This window comes from Entelurus aequoreus, linkage group LG06 (assembly GCF_033978785.1).
Source record: "Entelurus aequoreus isolate RoL-2023_Sb linkage group LG06, RoL_Eaeq_v1.1, whole genome shotgun sequence".
Lineage (NCBI taxonomy): Eukaryota > Metazoa > Chordata > Actinopteri > Syngnathiformes > Syngnathidae > Entelurus > Entelurus aequoreus.
Window position 1 is genome coordinate 41089743 of NC_084736.1, and position 20712 is coordinate 41110454.

The 20712-nt window shown below is 41.6% G+C and overlaps 1 long non-coding RNA gene across 1 annotated transcript in view; it reads left to right on the forward strand.

The window, feature by feature from the left end:
• Window positions 1-5901: 5901 nt before the first annotated feature.
• The window catches only part of LOC133651548 (uncharacterized), a 47785-nt gene continuing 32974 nt past the window's right edge, over window positions 5902-20712 (forward strand). Inside the window, exon 1 of the long non-coding RNA XR_009826437.1 lies at window positions 5902-5968. This is a non-coding gene — a long non-coding RNA (uncharacterized LOC133651548). The remainder of the gene's footprint in view (window positions 5969-20712) is intronic.

Here is a 20712-nt window from a genome sequence, read left to right on the forward strand (position 1 = left end):
CACTCATGCACATTTAAATCCATTTAAGCAGCGCGGGAGGGTCACTTGCACTCCATCTCGCGGCCCTTAAAAGCACATATACTCAGTGTCCATCAATCTCAATCTGCGGCGCTGAGATGTCACGCGTGATGTGACGGCTGCCTCGTCAGTGCTACCAGGCCTAAGGAGAGCCAGTATCCTTCGCTTTGCCTGTGACTTTGCTGGTGATTGATTGCATATATTTTCCCTGACAGCCAATATTCTGCGGGACTCCCCGCCTCCCCCCCCCTTACCCGGCCTATTTCGTCGGATGCTCACCATTGCAGGAGAGGAGGCTTTAATATTTTCACCTTCTCAAAGTCGAGCTGATTCACCGCAAAAGCACACACGCATGTGAACTATCACAGGGATGCTGTATCGTCGACATTTGCAAACATGTATTCTGCCGTGACCCCCGCCTGCAATGTGAGGCTCTGCATACATTACGCATATCCGTGTGGCTAAAATAGGAAGGGGTGAAAAGCGCAGGAGGAGTTTACAGTTTACAAGGTTATAAAAACGGATCATTATTTGCAGCTTTTAGACGGAAGCGAGTTTGTTTATCAGGACAAGCAGCCCACGGGACTGAGACAACAGCTGGTAAGGAGCGTTTGTCATTTGAGTTGAGCTGCAGGATAGTGTGTGTGTGTGTGTGTGTGCGTGTAGTCGCGCCATCACAAACACACTCTTGTTAAGCTTTGTCATCAAACCATCCATTGTTTAAGCACTCAAGCATTGTTAGCACAATTAGCACGTTTAATTTAGTGTTATTAGTTGTTTTTTTGTTTTTTGTCCTGTCCAGCTTCTCAGGCAAATCATATAGTTGATGCCCATATCGTCTGTACACATTTACTTTACAAAAGATAAGTGTGGAATGCTTCTCTTGTTGCCTTATTTGTATTTGACTTTATTAAATGTTTTTATGTTATCATTTGGTGCAGCCAGGCCGGAGCAGAAGGGGATGGAAAGAGAAAAACAAGGAAGACAGAGGGGGAAATTGTGGGAACAAGAGGGGGATAAGACAGAGAGACAAAAACAACAACAGCAAACACAACAATAACAACAACAACAACAACAACAATAGAGCAACATCAGCAACTATGATAGTTACGTTAGTGTTATTAGTTTTAGCCACTGTGAAAACCGGAACACTTTTGCATGGAAAAGTAATACGACATTTTTAGCATACAAAAAAAAGGGTAATTCAGAAAAATATTAAGCCCAAAAAACACAGATTCTCATGGAAAATGGAAATAAAACAAAAACGGTCACCGTGCATTATTACACTTTATTGAAAGCAATGTTGTTATATTTCAACATAAGGGGCCTGATTTACTCAATTCCAAAACACCACGTGCTAAACAGCGTGTATTATTGCTGGGATGTTACTGACGTCACAACTGTTCTCAACGGGTACTAGGCACCATTTAGCCTTTCTCCAAGTAAAAAATGCCCTTTGCTTGTGCTGTTTTTGGCAGTACGAATCCTTCAAGCCGCTAAAAAAGGATAAACGTTTCTTCCAAGTTCCAGGAGAGGTAATCAAAAAGGGAGGAAGAGTCCAAGATTTAACGAAACGACAAAAAAAGCATGGAGATCACACTCCAGTCCAAGGGAGCAAAGTCGAAGAATGCACGAGTTTGCAGTGATCACTTTGTTAAAGATTTGTTTGATATACTTTTAACGTTTATTATTTCCCACTTAAGTATTATCTTGATATTATTTGTATTTCGTAAATATGTTTGCTATGAGTGTTTTCGTAAAGCACCAACTCGGCGAGTCTAAATAGAATAAATCAAATGTGGGCAAAACATCAAAGCGTTAAGTTTTTACCAAAGGCAGCAATCATAAATGAATCTTTCAGCACATACACAATGTTGACATCTACAGTTATATGTTGATAAACAATCATAAATGAATCTTTCAGCACATACACAATGTTGACATCTACAGTTATATGTTGATAAACAATCATAAATTAATCTTTCAGCACATACACAATGTTGACATCTACAGTTATATGTTGATAAAAAATCATAAGTTAATCTTTCAGCACATACACAATGTTGACATCTACAGTTATATGTTGATAAACAATCATAAATGAATCTTTCAGCATGTACACAATGTTGACATCTATAAATATATGTTGATAAATAATCATAAATTATCTTTCAGCACGTACACAATGTTGACATCTATAGTTATATGTTGGTAAACAATCATACATTAATCTTTGAGCACATACACAATATTGACATCTATAATAATATGTTGATAAACAACCATTAATTAATCTTTCAGCACATACACAATGTTGACATCTATAGTTATATTTTTTAATAAATAATCATAAATGAATCTTTCAGCACATACACAATATTGACATATATAGTTATATTTTGATCAACAATCATAAATTAATCTTTAAGCACAAACATAATATTGACATTTATAGTTATATGTTGATAAACAATCATAAATGAATCTTTCAGCACATACACAATGTTGATATCTATAGTCATGTTGATAAAAAATCATAAATGAATCTTTCAGCACATACACACTGTTGACATCTATAATTATATTTAGATCAACAATCATTAATGAATCTTTCAGCACATACAAAATGTTGACATCTATAGTTATATTTTGATAAACAATCATAAATTAATCTTTTAGCACATACACAATGTTGACATCTATAGTTATATTTTTTAATAAATAATCATAAATGAATCTTTCAGCATGTACACAATGTTGACATCTATAAATATATGTTGATAAATAATCATAAATTAATCTTTCAGCACGTACACAATGTTGACATCTATAGTTATATGTTGGTAAACAATCATACATTAATCTTTGAGCACATACACAATATTGACATCTATAGTTATATGTTAATAAACAATCATAAATGAATCTTTCAGCACATACACTATGTTGACATCTATATTTATATTTTGATCAACAATCATAAATGAATCTTTCAGCACATACACAATGTTGGCATCTATAGTTATATTCCGATCAACAATCTTAAATGAATCTTTCAGCACATACACAATGTTGACATTTATAGTTATATTTTGATAAACAATCATAAATGAATCTTTTAGCAGTTACACAATGTTGACATCTATAGTTATATTTTGATAAACACTCATGAATGAATCTTTCAGCACATACAAAATGTTGATATCTATAGTTATTTTTTGTTAAACAATCATAAATTCATCTTTCAGCACATACACAATGTTGACATCTATAGTTATATTTTTTAATAAATAATCATAAATGAATCTTTCAGCACATACACAATATTGACATATATAGTTATATTTTGATCAACAATCATAAATTAATCTTTCAGCACAAACATAATATTGACATTTATAGTTATATGTTGATAAACAATCATAAATGAATCTTTCAGCACATACACAATGTTGATATCTATAGTTATGTTGATAAAAAAATCATAAATGAATCTTTCAGCACATACACAATGTTGATATCTATAGTTATGTTGATAAAAAAATCATAAATTAATCTTTCAACACATACACACGGTTGACATCTATAATTATATTTAGATCAACAATCATTAATGAATCTTTCAGCACATACAAAATGTTGACATCTATAGTTATATTTTGATAAACAATCATACATTAATCTTTTAGCACATACACAATGTTGACATCTATAGTTATATTTTGATAAACAATCATAAATTAATCTTTTAGCACATACACAATGTTGAATTATATAGTTATATTTTAATAAACAATCATAAATGAATCTTTCAGCACATACACAATGTTGACATATATAGTTATATTTTGATCAACAATCATAAATGAATCTTTCAACACATACACAATATTGACATCTATAGTTATATGTTGATCAACAATCATAAATGAATCTTTCAGCACATACATAATGTTGACATATATAGTTATATTTTGATCAACAATCATAAATGAATCTTTCAGCACATACACAATGTTGACATCTAGTTAGATTTCGATCAACAATCATAAATGAATCTTTCAGCACATACACAATGTTGACATCTATAGTTATATGTTGATCAACAATCATAAATGAATCTTTCAGCACATTCACAATGTTGACATATATAGTTATATTTTGATGAAAAATCATAAATTAATCTTTTAGCACATACACAATGTTGACATCTACAGTTATATTTTGATAATCATAAATTAATCTTTCAGCACATACACACTGTTGACATCTATAGTTATGTGTTGATAAACAATCATAAATGAATCTTTCAGCACATACATGTTGACATCTATATTTATATTTTGATCAACAATCATAAATGAATCTTTCAGCACATACACAATGTTGACATCTATAGTTATATGTTTATAAACAATCATAAATTAATCTTTCAGCACATACACAATGTTGACATCTATAGTTATATGTTGATCAACAATCATAAATTAATCTTTCAGCACATACACAATGTTGACATCTATAGTTTTATTTTGATAAACAATCATAAATGAATCGTTTAGCACATACACAATGTTGACATATATAGTTATATTTTGATGGAGAATCATAATGTAATCTTTTAGCACATACACAATGTTGACATCTACAGTTTTATTTTGACAATCATAAATTAATCGTTCAGCACATACACAATGTTGACATTTATAGTTATATTTTGGCTTTGTGACTCTCGCGAAGGACAATGCGGTGAAGACACAACAAACTCCCTTCTTGTCTCTCATGGACACCTGTTGTTGTTGTAGTTCACTTGGACTGGCTGGCGGCTGCAAAAACAACAAGGTCGCGGAATAGAGACACTGCAGGCTTATACACACACACATATGCATCCATGAAAAATATACGCCACACACACATACATACCCCACACGAATCCCTTTGGGGTGATTGACGGCTGGGCAGCGCTTAGATAGCAGTGGCCTGCCTCCTGTTGCAAGTCTCCTGTTGTATGTTGTAGTATGTATATGTGCTTTGCTATGGAATATTTCCCCACTTCGGAGCCCAGTCTGAGATTGTATATTTTTAGTCATCTTCCCCCAGCGTCTACCTTTTTTCCCCATCTTTTACGGGGCGCCTTGTGGCGACCCATCAGCGTTTTTCTTCTGTAACCCTGTACACTGTTTGTTTGTTTCATCCTGAACGGGTTTGTGCTGAAAACAAAGTTTTGTTGTACTTGTGCAATGACAATAAAGATTATACCTAATGTCTTTTTTCCCCACAATTTCTACCCTCAGTTCTTTTGAATACCATCTCGTCCTTGCATCGGTTTTCCCCTTGACCCCCAGCCCTGCTGTAGAAACAATCCTGCAGCGGTTAATTGCACCATGCACATATTGTATGTCCTGTGCAGGGACAGATCTCACCCAGATGGTGGAACAAGGCGAAACAAAAGAGACATGGTTGTATAACGGTCTATATTTAGCTTAGGCTCGACATACGGGGGTAAAAAAACACACAAATAAATGATCCCTCTTCCTTAGGAGTGCCTTGTTGCAGATATTTTTAATCGAGCACACTTATCTTCCTACAAGGCTGCGGATACACACCCTTTTTCCTCACGTGTTCCCCACTCGTGCTGGGAAAAGGCAGAATTGTGCGACTGCTGACTCTGACCTGATGCCACTCTGCTGCCAGGCTCTAGATCCTGCTCCTGCTGCCTCGCCCAGACAGGCGGTGGGCCTTGGGGGGTACAGGGGATGAGTTCAGTGAGCTGTTAAAGAGAACTCTGGCATGTCCTTTTGTCGGCCACACACACACACACACACATTTCCACACACCTCTTTTCTTTTGGCATTGCAGATAAAGCATTATCAGCTGGCTGTCCATACCTCCAACTTTGCTATGCCAGCGTCGCACTCTATTTGCTGTGGAGTTCCTTTGAACATCAGATGTGAGTCATGCAGATCTTACAATATGTCATGTCCAATTTGTTGTTGCCTTTTAAAATACAAGGAACAACATTTGGGAGCGGACCACAGATTTTCTTTCCAATCCGATACAGAGTAAAATTAATGCTGGTATTGGTGATACCTTTGGATGGGGATCGAAAACCCTTGTATCAATCCCGCGGAACTGATACGCCGGATATTCTCTTATCGATGCTTCCCGGGTGACGTCAGATCTTAAGTTGGCAGTGCCCGGTTGAAACAAACGCTAAAATTTTACGAGAAAATATTGCGATTTGTAATAATCATAAGGCTGCTATTTCATCAAGAGGAGGACATACCAGTAATATGCTGAAACATTTGTGCAATAGTTATAAATGAAAGTTGCGTTTTTAACACTAGCCCGTCATCTGAATACAACAGGTACTAACTAACACCACCTAGCACAGAACTGGGCAAAATAAGGCCTGCGGGCCACAGGCGGCCCATGAAGATTTTCAATCCGGCCCGCCGGACGTTCTACATCATTCTTTTAGACCTTTAACATCAAAACTGTAGTCACCTTTATGATGTGCAGTGATGTTTTTAAATGACTGTAAGTCTTGAACTATATAAAGTATTTCAATAGTTGAAATCTGCACTTTTGAGTGTTATAGGAGTTATTACGGTAATCATGGTCACAGCAGCTCAGACCAGGAAGAAAGCAGAGTGGGCGGGGTTTGTTTTCAGAGCAGCCAGCCCCAAACACATGTGTCAGGAACAGATGCGGAAGCAAATTTTTACAACACATTTCTGCATAAAATGGATAATATATCATATTGTAGGTGTTTATTACACTTTGCATTCATATTTTGCTGTTTGTCACAATTTTTTTTTGATCGAGGAGCTGGTCTGAGAAGTAAAATATGTTTGATTGATTGATTGAAACTTTTATTAGTAGATTGCACAGTGAAGTACATATTCTATACAATTGACCACTAAATGGTAACACCCCAATAAGTTTTTCAACTTGTTTAAGTCGGGGTCCACTTAAATTGATTCATGATACAGATATATACTATTTTCATAATACAGTCATCACACAAGATAATCATAAGAGTATATACAATGAATTATTTACATTATTTACAATCCGGGGTGTGGGATATGGAGGGGGGGGGAGGGGTGGGGTTTAGGATTGGTTGGTATCAACACTTCAGTCATCAACAATTGCATCATCAGAGAAATGGACATTGGAACAGTGTAGGACTGACTTGGTAGGATATGTACAGCAGGTAGTGGACACAGAGAGAGAGATACGGAAAAGTATAAGAAAAAGTGTCTACATTTGATTGTTTACATTTGATTATTTACATTTGATTATTTACAATCCGAAAAGGTATGATGTGGAAGGGAGGGTGTTAGTTTAGGGTTGAAGTTGCCTGGAGGTGTTGTTTTAGTGTGGTTTTGAAGGAGGATAGAGATGCCCTTTCTTTTACACCTGTTGGGAGTGCATTCCACATTGATGTGGCATAGAAAGAGAATGAGTTAAGACCTTTGTTAGATCAGAATCTGGGTTTAACGTGGTTAGTGGAGCTCCCTCTGGTGTTTTGGTTATGGCGGTCATTAAGGTTAAGGAAGTAGTTTGACATGTACTTCGGTATCAGGGAGATGTAGCGGATTTTATAGACTAGGCTCAGTGCAAGTTGTTTTACTCTGTCCTCCACCCTGAGCCAGCCCACTTTAGAGAAGTGGTTTGGGGTGAGGTGTGATCTGGGCTGGAGGTCTAAAAGTAACCTGACTAGATTGTTCTGGGATGTTTGGAGTTTAGATTTGAGAGTTTTGGAGGTGCTAGGGTACCAGGAGGTGCATGCATAATCGAAAAAGGGTTGAACGAGAGTTCCCACCAGAATCTTCATGGTTCTTTTGTTGACCAGAGAGGAAATTCTATAAAGAAATCTAGTTCGTTGGTTGACCTTTTTGATTACCTTGGTTGCCATTATATCACAGGAAAGATTAGCCTATAGAATGGAACCTAGGTAGGTGACCTCATCTTTCCTGGTGATAACAATGTCACCCACTTTTATAGTGAAGTCATTGACTTTCTTAAGGTTGATGTGGGACCCAAATAGGATGGATTGCGTTTTACCCAAGTGTATGGATAGCTTGTTGTCAGCGAGCCAGGTGCAAATTCTACAGAGTTCAGCACTGAGGATTTTCTCCACCCGTGACTTGTCCCTGTCTGATAACAGCAAGGCCGAGTCATCCGCAAACAAAAACAATTCACAGTCGCATGCTGATGACATGTTGTTTATGTCATGATCCGTGGTACGGATCATGTTTTTGTGTTTTCTGTTAGTTTTGGACTTCTTGTGTTATTGCTTGTGCACCTGTGAGTTTGTTTGGTCACCATGGTTACTTGATTTTCACCTGCCCTGCACGCGCACCTGTTACTCATCAGAGACTCTATTTAGTTCTGCCTTTTCCGGTCACTCGGTGTGGAGTCATTGTTTTTGCGTCACACCTTTGACTAAGTAAGTTTTTGATTATGCCATGTCCTAGTCCATGCTAAGAAATTAGCTTCATGTGTTTTAGGCACGCTTGCCTTTTTTGTTGTTTTGCCTGCATTTTGGTAGTTTGGATTATTTATGTTTAATAAACCAAAGCCCACCTTCACGCTGTCGTCCGGAGCCGTCCATTGTTGCGTTGAGAGAACGAACCGCAGCAAACTGCACCCCTTATGTGACAGAATGACTCCACCATGGCAATGTTCTCTCGCACCTGGCCACACGGAGATTGAGACGTGCTGGCGAAAGCGGAAGCCAGCCAGAAAGGCTTTGTTTCGCCATCAGGGTGCGTCATTCCCCCAAACTCCTCCTCCGGACAGCAATACTCCATGGGCAACCCAGTCTTCTTCGCCGCCATTGTTTGGTAATCCCATCACACATTTTGCTAAGCAATTCTTAGCGGGTCTCCAGCTGTCAGTCAGCTGGAGACCCGCATAGATGACGTCATCCCGCCCACTGTGGATGACGTCAGAGACGAAGATTTTTTTTTAAATCTTCTAACTCGTTCTGTCAGCAACCTCCTAAAGACTTTAATTCTAAAATTAAACATTATCAGGACATTCTTTTGAAATTTAGATGTCAGCCACAGTCTCCTTCTGAGTGCCAAGCTCCTCCCCCTAGGACTCTAGCCCCGCCCACGTCATTGACCTTTTCCTCTCGTCCTCCTACACGAGCTCAGGAGGGGGATGGGAAAATACATTTCGGACAATTTAGAGGGGAGGATTTTGCCCCCCTCCTGACCTACCGCCACCCACCCTTAAAGACTATTCCGGAGCGCGTCTGGTATCTGCCCCTTGAGGGGGGGCTGGGGCCGGGGGCTGTGCTGGTGGGGTGGCTCAGCTGCGCCCAACCAGGCAGCAACCTCCATCCCGGCCGCCACCACCAGTCTTTCGGCATGCCAGGCCGCGACCCCCAGCTAGACCGCCTCCGCCATGCTCATGGCCACCATCATCTCCGGTGGGCTTGCAAACGCCACCATCTCCTGTACCTGCACCACGCCAGACTCCTGTACCTGTACCTGCATCACGCCAGATGCCTGTACCTGTACCTGCACCACGCCAGACGCCTGTGCCTGCACCACGCCAGACGCCTGTGCCTGCACCTCGCCAGACGTCAGTGCCTGCACCTCGCCAGACGCCTGTGCCTGCACCACGCCAGACGCCTGTGCCTGCACCACGCCAGACGCCTGTGCCTGCTCCTCGCCAGACGCCTGTGCCTGCTCTTCGCCAGACGCCTGTGCCTGCACCGCGCCAGACGCCTGTGCCTGCACCGAGCCAGACGCCTGTGCCTGCTCCTCGCCAGACGCCTGTGCCTGCTCCTCGCCAGACGCCTGTGCCTGCTCCTCGCCAGACGCCGGTGCCTGCTCCTCGCCAAGCTTCGTCGCCTGCTGCCACGCCTGACTCGCCGCCGGTGCCTGCTGCCACGCCTGACTCGCCGCCGGTGCCTGCTGCCACGCCTGTCTCGTCCACTGCGGCATCCACGCCTGCCTTGTCCGCTGCTTCCAAGCCTGCCATGACGGCGCCGACGCGCCCACCTCCCTAAGACCACGGATGTGGCCGCTCCCTGGTCGACCGCCTCGCCAAGTGCGCCCACCTCCCCGTCGGCCACGAATGTGGCCATTCCCTGGTCGCCCGCCTCGCTTGCTGCAGCGGCGTTCCACTCGCCGCCGCCACTTGACTTGGCCTCGGTGGATTCGGGGACACTTGGCCTGGCGACCCACCTCCAAGTCCTCCCTCCGCCCGCCCGTGACTTTTGACCCTGCTTGTTGTTTGTTTTTGTTTTCATATGGACATCTGGTATCTGTCCTTGAGGAGGGGGTTCTGTCATGATCCGTGGTCCGGATCATGTTTTTGTGTCTTCTGTTAGTTTTGGACTGCTTGTGTTATTGCTTGTGCACCTGTGAGTTTGTTTGGTCACCATGGTTACTTGATTTTCACCTGCCCTGCACGCGCACCTGTTACTCATCAGAGACTCTATTTAGTTCTGCCTTTTCCGGTCACTCGGGTTGGAGTCATTGTTTTTGCGTCACACCTTTGACTAAGTAAGTTTTTGATTATGCCATGTCCTAGTCCATGCTAAGAAATTAGCTTCATGTGTTTTAGGCACGCTTGCCTTTTTTGTTGTTTTGCCTGCATTTTGGTAGTTTGGATTATTTACGTTTAGTAAACCAAAGCCTACCTTCACGCTGTCGTCCGGAGCCGTCCATTGTTGCGTTGAGAGAACGAACCGCAGCAAACTGCACCCACTATGTGACAGATTATGTATATTAGGAACAGTAAAGGCTCTAATATACTGCCTTGGGGGACTCCACAGCTTACTGAGAGGGGGGGTGACACGGTGCCGTTCACCTCTACCACCTGTTTCCTCCCCTCCAAGTAGGATTGCATCCAGCTTGATGAGGTTTTATCAAATCCGATTGCTCTGAGCTTATCTAACAGTATAACGTGGTTAACGGTGTCAAAGGCCTTCTGAAGCCCAGCATGACCATGCCGCAGTATTTGCCCGTGTCCACCTCATGTTTGATGTGGTCGGTCAGATAGAGAAGGCATTTGTCAGTGGAGTGGTTAGTTCTGAAGCCGAATTGGAATTTGTACATGAGTTTATTAGTGGCAAGGTAACTATCGACCTGTTCATAAACTATTTTCTCCATTACTTTCGAAATGGAACTGAGAATAGAAACAGGTCGGTAGTTGCCAGGTTCTAATTTGCTTCCTTTTTTAAAGGGGGGAGTTACTCTTGCTATTTTGAAATATTTTGGTACTTTGCCTTGAGTAATTGATAGGTTTATTATGTGCGTGATGATTGGGGCAATGGTGGAGGCAGAGTCCCTGAGGAATCTGGAGGGGATATTATCAAGGCCGTTGGCCTTGTTTGGGTGGAACGCGCTAAATTTTTTAAACACCTCGTCAGCTGAGACCGTTTCTAATTTGAAATTGTTGTTGGATACTCCTAGCTTTCTGTAGAAGGCTTTAATGTGTTCTACACCAAAGCGACCAGAGTGGTGGGACAGCTTGTTGACTAGAGTTGTGGCTATGCTGGTGAAAAAGGTGTTAAGTCTGCTTGTGCAGCCCTTTGAGACACTCGTGATTTAGGGCTATATAAGTAAACTTTGATTGATTGATTGATTGATATGTTAATATTCAGTGTTTTGTTTATAGTTAATATTGTACATCTCACTTTCTTTATTTCCATGTACATTTTGGGTGTCCCATTCAGTAAAAAACTGTAAAATGTAATTCCGTTTTTTTGAGGTGGTCTGTCATAAATTTTTTCGAATTCTATCAGACAATGTGACTTTTGGTATTAGTATTCCTAAATAAAAGAGACCCAAACACACATACTGTACAGCAGATTTTTGCAGCTATATGTGTGCATATCATTTATACACACATAGACATTGCCGCCCCCCCAGACACATTTTTTCTCTCAGTGTGGCCCCGAGTAAAAATATTTGCCCAGCTTTGGCCTAACATGTTTGCACTATTATTTGTTCAATTAAAATGAATGCCTTCTAATTTAGATGAGCATGACGAGAGACAGATTCTGACTGACTCCGAGCAGTGACTAAGTTTGTGGTTTATTTGCCATAGTGGACGCTTCTGATTTTCAGTAGGTGACTGTTTAATAGTAGGCAGAGAAAATGTGCATGTTTTCCTCCCGCCAGATTTTCACATGAATAGAAATGAATTAAAATCTATTTAATCCATCCCAACATTCAGCATCTTCTTCATATTTTCATGGATTAATGTCTGCTGTCTGGACGTTTTTTTTGGCGCAAAGGCTGCATTGTATATTTTCAAAAAACATATTTATCAAGAAAAAAAAAATGTATGAAAAGAGATAAAACAATTGAACATTTTAAACTAAAAAATAAAAACCTATAACAAAAAGTTTTTCTGTTTAAATATATGTTTTTTAGCAATTCCTTCTTTTTGTCATTTTGTCCACCAAACTTTTTATGTTATGCGTAGATGCACACAGGTGAGCTTTGTTGATGGTATTGACTTGTTGGAGTGCTAATCAGGCATATTTGGTCAATGCATGACTGCAAACTAATCAAGGCTAACATGCTATTTAGAGGCCTACTGAAATTAATTGTTTTTATTTAAACGGGGATAGCAGATCCATTCTATGTCATACTTGATCATTTCGCGATATTGCCATATTTTTGCTGAAAGGATTTAGTATAGAACAACGACGATAAAGTTCGCAACTTTTGGTCTCTGATAAAAAAAGCCTTGCCCCTACCGGAAGTAGCGTGACGACACCGGAGGAAGGGCTTCTCACATTTTCCTATTGTTTACACCAGCAGCGAGAGAGATTCGGACCGAGAAAGCGACGATTACCCCATTAATTTGAGCGAGGATGAAAGATTTGTGGATGAGGAACGTGAAAGTGAAGGACTAGCGTGCAGTGCAGAACGTATCTTTTTTCGCTCTGACCGTAACTTAGGTACCAGGGCTCATTGGATTCCACACTCTCTCCTTTTTCTATTGTGGATCATGGATTTGTATTTTAAACCACCTTGGATACTATATCCTCTTGAAAATGAGAGTCGAGAACGCGAAATGGACATTCACAGTGACTTTTATCCCCACGACAATACATCGGTGATGTTAAGTCTTGGACTATGAGGTATAATAATAACTGGACAGGACACCAGTGTAGCAGCAGTGTGTATACTTTATATTCTGAATCTGAGTCCGGGAGATCAGTCAGACATGAGCAATCAATCACCACAACAACAATGCAGTACTCTCAATCGAACCACGAGTACAGTACATCACATCCTCCTTTCTTAAGGAAAAAGGTTAACTTTTCAACTGCTGAACAAGAGTGCAAAAATAAACAATGTAGCATGGACTCAAACATCATTATCACGAACAGCTATGCCACACCTATTCTCTCCTTTGTCGTTTTTTTTTTTTTTTTTTTTTTTTTTTTTTTTTTTTTTTTTTTTTTTTTTTAGCAACATAGTGGCAAAAAATGAACTTAGGTAGAGCACAGAAACAAAATAAAAAAAATACTCATGTCATGGAAAAGTCCACGTGTGCTGTGTGAAAAGGTTTTAAGAGTGCGGGGTTCCTGTCAATGTGTTTCATGCAAGTTTAACGTTTAACTGTGTGATTGCCAAGCATGTGTTTCTTCTTTGGGGTCAGAGGTTCCAGAACATGGCCCACCGGTGGAGCACAACCTTCAGCGTTGGCTCGTGTCATAGTCTCTGTACCGCGCAGGCGGAACGACAGCCCTCCCAGATCTGGTGTGGCGTGTAGCGCCGCACGTGCCGGACTGGGAGTTCTGGTTGTTCAGGGCCTCAGTGGCGGGTGTCTCGTCCTGCAGGGTCTGTGGGTCATCGTACACAGTCTCCGGCTGGTCGACGGACTCAGGATCAGCATTCTCAAGCAGACTCGGATGAATTCTCCTCAGGTGTCGTCTGTTTCTCCTGAAGATCACGCCTGCCGGTGACTCCACACAGTAAGAGCGTGGCTCTACTCTCTTGCTTAGTACAACAGCAGGTTTCCAACCCTGCCTCGTCTTCATGTGCACTGTGGTCCCAGGAGTCAGTTCAGGCAGTGGCCTGGTGCCCACATTATAGTACTTCTCTCTTTGAGTCTGCAGTTGTCGAAGTCTGTCATGAACGTCTTTAGGAGTTGAAGGTTGCAGCACAGCACTGGTGCGCGGGAGAGGGCTTCTCAGGACGCGTCCCATCAACATCTGCGCTGGGGAGACATCCAGGCCCGTCACCGGTGTGTTTCTCAATGACAACAAAGCCAGATGTGGGTCAGTCCCTGTTGCAGCTGCTTTCTTCAGTGAGCGTTTCACAGTTTTTACCATATTTTCTGCAAGCCCATTGGCTTGTGGGTATCCAGGGCTAGAATGTGTCAGCTTGATGCCCCATTCTGCAGCAAACTTCTGCATCTCACAGCTTGCAAAAGGAACATGATCACTCACCAACTCTTTGGGAATCCCATGTCTGGAGAAGACCGACTTCATCTTTTGTATGACCGAGTGGGCTGTCTTATCTGGTAGGTTTAGCACTTCTGGGTACTTTGTCAAGTAGTCTACAATCAGGAGATATGACTGTCCATGCAGCTCAAATATGTCAGTCCCCAGTTTCAACCATGGCAGTTCAGGTATCTCGTGTGACTGGAGAGGTTCCCTTTGGTTCTGTGGCTGCAGTTGCTGACATGTGGCACACATTTCTACTTTCTTCTCTATGTCCTGTGCCATTCCTGGCCAGTACAGGACCTTCCTGGCATGGGCTTTCATTCGCTGAACACCTTGGTGTGCAAGGTGCAATCTATCCATGATGACGGCTCTCATGCTCTGGGGAATGACTATCTTATCAGCCGCCATTACTACACCATCTTTGACACTCACTGTGTGACGGATAGGCCAGTATTGGTGTAACATGCCGTCACAGCGTTGTCTCCTCCCTGGCCAGCCTGTCTGGTGTGCTTGTATCACTGCCTGCAACACCTTGTCTGCTGCAGTTGCTCCCTGGAGTTGCTTGAGCATGTTTTCACTCAAGGCATCTGTGGCCTCCATGGCATACACAACCTTCTCCTCGAACAGGTTCTCCGTGAGGTCATCGACTCGTCCTGTCACCACAGCGCGAGAGAGTGTGTCCGCGACATGCATGTCAGTTCCTGGAGTGTATGCAATTTCTAGATCATAGCACTGCAGCTGGAGAAGCATCCGCTGTAGCCTTGCTGGTGCTTTGCCCAGATGTTTCTTGAAGATCACCTCAAGAGGTTTGTGATCCGACTGCACAGTCACTGTTTTCCCATATATCTACTGGTGGAAGCGCTTGGCTGCAAACACAATGGCCAACAGCTCCTTCTCAATTTGAGCATAGTTCTGCTCTGTGTCTGTCAATGCTCGGGAGGCATAGCTCAGCGGGAAGCCTTCCTGTAGAAGACACGCCCCCAGTCCATCTTTAGACGCATCTGCCTGGATTGTCAAGGGTTTGTGCTGGTCATAAAACTTGAGACTTGGGGCACGAATCAGAGCAGCCTTCAGGCTTTCCAGAGCTGCATTGTGTTCATGAGCCCACTGCCATACTGCGTCTTTTCTCAGCAGCTGTCTCAGAGGGGCCGTCACTGTAGCCTCCCCTGGAATGTACTGGGCCAAGTACCGTGTCATTCCTAACAGTCTCTGTACACCTTTCTTGTCTTCTGGTGCTGGCATGTTGGCAATGGCGGTCACCTTGGTATCATCTGGTTTAACGCCCTCTGGCGTGATGATGTGGCCCATGTATCTCACTGTGTTGATTTTGAATTGGATCTTGTCCTTGTTGAATTTGACATTGGCAGCTTGTGCCCTCTCCATGACTTGCTGGAGGATGTTCGCGTGCTCTTGTTCTGATGATGCAGCAATTATCATGTCATCTGCTATGACATGTACACCCTCAATGTCGCCGAAGGTCTCACAGTTCTTCTGCTGAAACACTTCACTGGCTGACTTGATGCCAAATGGCAGTCTCTTGAAGCGGTACCGGCCCCATGGTGTGTTGAATGTACACAGCATAGACGATGGCTCATCCAGCTTCACCTGCCAATATCCATCCTTCTCATCCAGAATGGTGAAGATGGATTTCCCTGCTAGTTTGCAGCAGACATCTTGTGGAGTAGGAATGGAGTAATGCTGCCTCTTAATGGCCTTGTTTAGGTCTTGAGGGTCCAAGCACACCCTAAGTGAGCCATTTTTCTTTTCTGTGATCATCAAACTGCTCACCCATTCTGTTGGGTCATTCACAGGGGCTATTACATCTGTGTCCACTAGATGTCGCAGCGTGACCTTCAGTCTGTCCATGATAGCCAAAGGAATCTTTCTGCACCCATGTACTACAGGTGTCACAGCAGGGTCAGTGTGTATGTGATGTACACCAGGGAACTCACCCAGCCCGGTGAAAACTGAAGGATACATCTCCTGCAGCTCCTCTTTTGTAGACGGAGTCCTCTTTAGCTTCTCTGTCGTGGCTGGGCATCTCTCATGAAGTGCATCAATCCGTTTCACCAGTCGCAGTTCCTCACTTGCCTCTCTGCCCATGATTGGCACAGCTGACTGGTTGATCACGAAGAAGTCAAGCTTGGCTCTAGCTTTAGCAGTTTCACACATCAGTGACACAGTCCCTTCAGGTCTGAGGCGGTTCCCCCCATAAGCTACCAGCACTGTTCTTGTGGGCTGTAGCTTTATACGGCCTGGAAATGTCTCTACAATGGACATAGGCAGCACATTCCCATCTGCTCCCGTGTCAATCTTGAATTTGACCGGGACATTCATAACACTAGCCATAGTGTACCATGCAGTGTCTTTGCTTTTAGTGACTGCATTCACATCCACACATGACACAGTACCTATAAACAGTGAATTGACATCCACTTCTTCATCCAGCTCAGTCTCCAGGTCATGGACACCACGTCTTGTTGTTGTGCCTGTGCTATGTGTCAGGGTGCCCGTCCTGTCAGTGGGTGCAGAGCACATCCTGGCAAAATGGTTTTGCTTATTGCATTTGTGGCATACAGAACCGTAAGCAGGACACTGGCGAGGTTCATGTGTCCTCCCACACTTGTTGCATTGTGCACTCCACTCTCTGTTTTTATTTTCTGTCCTTCTGTCCTTGTAGAACTTCCTTTTCTCTGTGTGAGCTGTAGCTCTATTCATGGCTTGGACGTGTGACTCACCAGTGGCTTGTGTAGGTTGCATAGCTTGCATCTGGCTCCTTGCTGCTTCGGATGCTCTGCACAGATCTACTGCTTTCCCCAGGGTTAAGTCTTTTTCCCTCAGCAGCCTTTCCTTCAAAGATGCATTGTTCAGGCTGAACACCAGCTTATCCCTGATCATTTCGGTCTCACTTGCTCCAAACTCACAGTTCTTACTTTTCTGGCGCAGTTCTGTTACAAACTTGTCAACTGAGATCCCATCAGCCATATTATGAGACCAGAACTGGTAGCGCTCAAAGACAACATTTTTCTGTGGGCTGCAATATGTCTCAAAAGCCTTGAGGATAGCATCCATTTTCTTATCATCACCATCAGCAAAAGTGAATGTGTTGAATACCTCCAATGCATCTTCTCCAACAGTGTGCAACAGTATGGCCACTTTAATTTTTTCATCCTTCTCAATGGCTCCAGAGGCTGTCATATACAGTTGAAAACGTTGCTCCCACCTGCGCCAATTCTCAGCCAGGTTCCCAGAAAGAAGCAGAGATGACGGTGGTTTGAGCTGTTCCATCTCCGGGATGCTAATGCTAGCTGCGGGGCTTGCTAGCACATCAAACAGGTCCTCTTCACTCGCTCTGCAAATCCGTTAAAGTCTCCGTGAGATCAGCTTGCCTCAAGTGAAGAGTCAGCCACTTCTGAGACCATGTTAAGTCTTGGACTATGAGGTATAATAATAACTGGACAGGACACCAGTGTAGCAGCAGTGTGTATACTTTATATTCTGAATCTGAGTCCGGGAGATCAGTCAGACATGAGCAATCAATCACCACAACAACAATGCAGTACTCTCAATCGAACCACGAGTACAGTACATCACAGGTGAAGCACTTTAGCAACTGAGCTAACGTGATAGCATCGGGCTAAACTGCATATAGAAACAAAACAAATAAGTCCCTGACTGGAAGGATAGACAGAAGATCAACAATACTACCAAACTCTGGACATGTAACTACACGGTTAACGCTTTCCAGCTTGGCGAAGCTTAGCAATGCTGTTGCTAACGACGCCATTGAAGCTAAATTAGCTACGGAACCTCGACAGAGCTATGCTAAAAACATTAGCTCTGCACCTACGCCAGCTTTCATCTGCTCATCACGACCCGTGCTCACCTGCGTTCCAGCGATGGACGGTACAACGAAGGACTTCACCCGATCACCGATGCGTCGGCGGCCCGGAGATGGAGGAAGTCAAGGTGAGGTCGCCGGCTAGCGCGTCTGCTATCCTTCTCAAATTCCTCCTGGTCGTGTTGCTGTAGTCCGCCGCTAATACACCGATCCCACCTACAACTTTCTTCTTTGCAGTCTCCATTGTTCATTAAACAAATTGCAAAAGATTCACCAACACAGATGTCCAGAATACTGTGGAATTTTGAGATGAAAACAGAGCTTTTTGTATTGGATTCAATGGGCTCCGAATACTTCCGCTTCAACCGTTGATGTCACGCGCAAACGTCATCATATCGAAACGTTTTCAGCCGGAAGTTTGCCGGGGAATTTAAAATTGCACTTTATAAATTTGAGTTTGAGTTTGAGTTTGAGTTTATTTCGAACATGCAAGCATACAACATGATACATCACAATTTCCAGTTCCTTATCAACATGTTCGAAAAGGAGTAGGAAGAAGCAGAGCTTATTTAATCCTACCCCTTTTCTTTACATAACAGTTGCAAAACTTTTTGTTCACTTCCTGTTCACAATTTTTTCACAATAAACTCCATAAGTAATCACAATAAAAATAAATAAATAAATAATAGTAAGAATTTAATAATAATAATTGGTGAAGTAAGTCATATTTCATATGATGAGATAAATAAGATTACTTTAAGAATGAATGAATGGATGGATGAAATAAATTGAGAATGTTTGTCATGGTTCTTCTTCTTTGTACTTTGTAAACACTTTAAGTTTGAAGAGTTTCTTGAAGTGGATCATATTAGTACATTGTTTGATTGCTTTGCTTAATCCATTCCATAATTTAATTCCACATACTGATATACTGAAGGTCTTAAGTGTTGTACGTGCAAACAAATGTTTTAAATTACGTTTTTCTCTAAGATTATATTTCTCCTCTTTTTTTGAGAAGAATTGTTATATATTCTTGGGTAGCAGGTTATAGTTTGCTTTGTGCATAATTTTAGCTGTTTGCAAATTCACTATGTCGTGGAATTTCAGTATTTTTGATTCAATAAATAAAGGGTTTGTATGTTCTCTATATCCAACATTATGTATTATTCTAACTGATCTTTTTTGTAACACCGTTAATGAATGAAGTGTACTTTTGTAATTATTTCCCCATATTTCTACACAGTAGCTCAGATATGGTAACACTAGTGAGCAGTGGAGAATATGAAGGGATTTTTGGTCTAGAACATGTTTTGCTTTATTCATTATTGACGTGTTTCTTGCAACTTTATGTTGTATATTTTTTACGTGAGATTTCCAGTTCAATTTATCATCAATCATTATACCTAGAAATTTGGTTTCGTTTACTCTTTCAATTTCTATTCCGTCTATTTGTATTTGTGTTTGACTTTCTCTTCTACTGTTACCAAATAGCATTATTTTTACTAAGATTCAACGATAGTCTGTTTTTGTCAAACCATCTTTTTAATTTGTTAATTTCTTCTGTTATTATTTGTATTATCTCCTGTGTGTTCTCTCCTGAACAAAACGCTGTTGTATCATCCGCAAATAATACTAACTTTAAATATTTTGTAACTTTACAAATGTCATTTATATAGAGATTGAATAATTTAGGTCCTAGTATTGATCCCTGAGGTACACCACAGGATATATTTAGCGTTGTAGACGTGTGTTCGCCTAGCTTCACGTATTGTTTCCTGTTCGTTAGATAACTTCTTTTCCAGTTTAAGACTAACCCTCTGATGCCATATCGTTCTAGTTTTTTGATTAAAATATTGTGATTAATTGTGTCAAATGCTTTAGTTAGATCCATAAAAACCGCTGCCGCACATTTTTTACTATCTATTGCATTGGTAATTTCTTCTGTAATTTCAATTAAAGCCATTGAAGTTGAAACATTAGCTCTATATCCATATTGGTTCTCTTCGAGTATTCTATTTTTATTTATGAAACTTTCTAATCTGTTATTGAACAGTTTTTCAATGATTTTAGAAAATTGTGGTAGTAGAGAAACAGTTCTATAATTTGTAAATTGATGTTTGTCTCCAGTCTTATAAATTGGTGCAACTTTAGCTATTTTGTTTGGAAATGTACCTGTTTGAAATGATAGGTTACCAATATACATTAATGGTCCTGAGATCTCTTCTATAACCTTTTTTATCGTTTCCATATCAATTCCATTACAATCAGTTGAAGTCTTAGATTTACATTTTTTCACGATTGTAACTATTTCCTCCTGTGTCACATTACTGAGGAACATGGAGTTGGGATTTCGCTCTATGGTATCATTATAGTCCTCAATTGGAACTGGGTCTGGAATCCTTTCTTCCAATTT